This window comes from Nicotiana sylvestris, chromosome 12, assembly GCF_000393655.2.
Source record: "Nicotiana sylvestris chromosome 12, ASM39365v2, whole genome shotgun sequence".
NCBI lineage: Eukaryota > Viridiplantae > Streptophyta > Magnoliopsida > Solanales > Solanaceae > Nicotiana > Nicotiana sylvestris.
The window spans coordinates 47,589,012-47,592,763 of NC_091068.1; positions in this window are offsets into that span (position 1 = coordinate 47,589,012).

Sequence of the window (3,752 nt, forward strand, 5' to 3'; positions counted from 1 at the left end):
AACAACAACAACAATATCATTATTATACTCATGTAGTGCTAATATGAACTCTTTGGAATTTAGCCCGTTTGGCCATGATGATTTAAAGCAGTTGATAAATATTATGTACAGAAAATTATTTTTAACTGTTGAAACTAATATAATACGCATTTGAATAAAAATACTAAAATTAATAACAAGCAGTTGAAATATTTAGTTCACAAGTGCTTATAAGCACTTTTTTGCTGCAAACTAAAATGCCATGAAAGTTTTTCACACTCTATAAGTGTAACGACTCGGCCGGTCGTCTTAAGAATTAACGCTCTGATCCCTTATTAACTGCTTTCCTCGTATTTGTTTTTGCTATTGTGAGTTGCTGGGAGGATCCGTTTTTGGTTTCGGAGTATTTTGGGACACTTAGTCCCTAAATGAGAGTTTAAGCTTTAGAATTTGGATCGTAGTCGGAGCAGTGTGAAGATGGCCTCAGAATGGAATTATGTTGGTTCTCTTAGCTCCGTTGGGTGATTTCGAGCTTAGGGGCGTGTTCGGATTGTGTTTTGGAGGTCCGTAGCTTATTTAAGCTTGAAATGCCGAAAGTTGAATTTTTGATATTTCTGGTTTGATGGGGAGATTTTGATATAGGGGCCGGAATGGAATTCCGGAAAGTTGAGTAGGTCTGTGGTGTCATTTGGGACATGTGTGCAAAATTTTAGGTCATTTGGGCTGACCAATGCCCCAGCAGCCTTCATGCATTTAATGCATAGTGTGTTCCGGCCATATCTTGACTCGTTCATCATTGTCTTTATTAATGATATTCTGGTATACTCCCGGAGTCGGGAACATCATGAGCAGCACCTGAGGACAGTGCTTCAGACTTTGAGAGAAAAGAAGTTGTATGCAAAGTTCTCGAAATGTGAGTTTTGGTTGGATTCCGTGGCATTCTTGGGTCACGTGGTGTCAAGTGAGGGGATATAGGTGGATCCGAAGAAAGTGGAAGCAGTGCATAGTTGGCCCAGACCATCCACAGTTACAGAGATCCGAAGTTTTCTTGGCTTGGCAGGTTATTACCATCGATTTGTTGAGGGGTTTTCATCCATTGCAACACTTATGACCAGGATGACCCAGAAGGGTGCTCCGTTCCAGTAGATGGAAGAGTGTGAGGCGAGCTTCTAGAAGCTCAAGACAGCTTTGACTACAGCCCCAGTTTTGATATTGTCTAAAGGTTTGGGGTCTTATACTGTCTATTGTGATACCTCGAGGATTGGCCTTGGAGCGGTATTGATGAAGGATGGTAGGGTGATTGCCTACACGTCTAGACAGTTGAAGGTACATGAGAAGAATTATCTTGTCCATGATCTCGAGTTAGCTGCTATTGTTCACGCCTTGAAAATAGTGCATCATTATTTGTACGGTATTCCTTGTGAGATTTATACTGATCACCAGAGTTTGCAGCATATGTTCAATGAGAAGGATCTTAATTTGCGCCAGAGGAGATGGTTAGAGCTGCTGAAGGACTATGATATCACTATCTTGTATCACCCGGGCAAGGCCAATGTGGTGACCGATGCTTTGAGTCGTCGGGCGAAGAGTTTGGGGAGTTTGGCTTATCTACCAGCAGCGGAGAGGCCCATGGCAATGGATGTTCAGGCCTTAGCCAGCCCGTTTGTGAGATTGGATCTTTCGGAGTCCAGTCGGGTTCTAGCTTGCGTGGTCTATCGGTCTTCCTTATTTTATCGTATCAGGGAGCGTCAGTATGATGACCCTCATTTGCTCGTCCTCAAGGATAAGGTTCTACGCGGTGATGCCAAAGATGTGACTATTGGTGATGACGAGGTATTGAGGATGCACGGTCGGGTATGTGTACCTAATATTGATGGGCTTCGAGAGTTGATTCTAGATAAAGCCCATAGTTCATGGTATTCCATCCATCCGGGTGTCGCGAAGATATACCAGGATTTGAGGCAGCACTATGGTGGAGGCGGACGAAGAAGGATATAGTTGGGTTTGTAGCTCGGTGCCTCAATTTTCAGCAGGTAAAATATGAGCACCAAAGACTGGGTGGGTTGCTTCAGCAGATAGAGATTCCGGAGTGGAAGTGGGAGCGGATCACCATGGACTTCGTAGTTGGACTCCCACGGACTTTGAAGAAGTTCGATACTATTTGGGTGATTGTGGATCGGCTGACCAAGTCCGTGCACTTCATTCCTCTGTGTACTACCTATTCTTCGGAGCGGTTGGCGGAGATTTGTATCTGGGAGATTGTTCGTCTGTATGGTATTCCAGTTTCCATCATTTCAGACAGAGGTACTCAGTTCACATCGTGGTTCTGGAGGGCTGTACAATATGAGTTGGGTACTCAAGTGGAGTTGAGCATAGTATTTCACCCCAGACGAACGGACAGTCTGAGCGCACTATTCAGATTCTTGAGTATATGCTCCGTGCGTGTGTGATGGAGTTTGGAGGTTCTTGGGAACAATTCGTGCCACTGGTAGAGTTTGCCTACAACAATAGTTATCAGTCCAGCATTCAGATGGTACCATATGAGGCCTTGTATGGTAGGCGGTGTAGATCCCCGGTGGGTTGGTTTGAGCTGGGTGAAGCTAGATTACTGGGCACAGACTTGGTTCAGGATGCCTTGGAGAAGGTTAAGGTAATTCAGGATAGACTCTGTACAGCCCAGTCCAGATAGAAGAGTTAAGCGGACCGGAAGGTTTGTGATGTTTCCTATATAGTTGGAGAGAGGGTCTTGCTTCGGGTTTCACATATAAAGGGCGTTATGAGATTTGGGAAGAAAGGGAAGTTGAGTCCGAGGTTTATTGGTCCTCTTGAGATATTGAGACGTGTTGGGGAGGTTGCTTATGAGCTTGCCTTACCTCCCAACTTGGCAGGAGTTCATCCGGTATTTCATGTTTCGATGCTCCAGAAGTATCACGGCGATCTGTCACACGTATTGGATTTTAGTTCAGTCCAATTGGACAAGGATCTATCTTAGGTTGAGGAGCCAGTGGCAATATTGGACAGGTAGGTTCGGAAGCTGAGGTCAAAGAACATTACATCAGTGAAGGTTCAGCGGTGGGGTCAGCCGGTCGAGGAGGCGACCTGGGAGACCGAGCAGGATATGCGCAGTCGTTACCCTCATATTTTCACTATTTCAGGTATGTCTCTATGTTCGTTCGAGGACGAATGAATGTTTTAAGAGGGGGAGGATGTAACGACTTGGCCGGTCGTTTTAAGAATTAATGCCCTGATCCCCTATTAACTGCTTTCCCCGTGGTTGTTTATGATATTATGAGTTGCCGGGAGGATCCGTTTTGGGTTTCAGAGTGTTTTGGGACACTTAGTCCCTAAATGAGTGTTTAAGCTTTAGAATTTGGACCGTAGTCGGAGCAGTTTGAAGACGGCCTCAGAATGGAATTCTGTTGGTTTCGTTAGCTCCATTGGGTGATTTTGAGCTTAGGGGCGTGTTCGGATTGTGTTTTGGAGGTCTATAGCTTATTTAGGCTTGAAATGTCGAAAGTTGAATTTTTGAAATTTCTGGTTCGATGGGGAGATTTTGATATAGGGGCCGGAATGAAATTCCGAAAAGTTGATTAGGTCTGTGGTGTCATTAGGGATGTGTGTGCAAATTTTCAGGTCATTCAGGCGAGGTTTAATAGACGTTTTGATCAAAAGCGGAATTTGAAAGTTTTGGAACTCTTAGGCTTGAATCCAAGGATGTTTTAATGATTCGATGTTGTTTTAAGTGTTTCGAAGATTGGTACTTTGAATAGTGG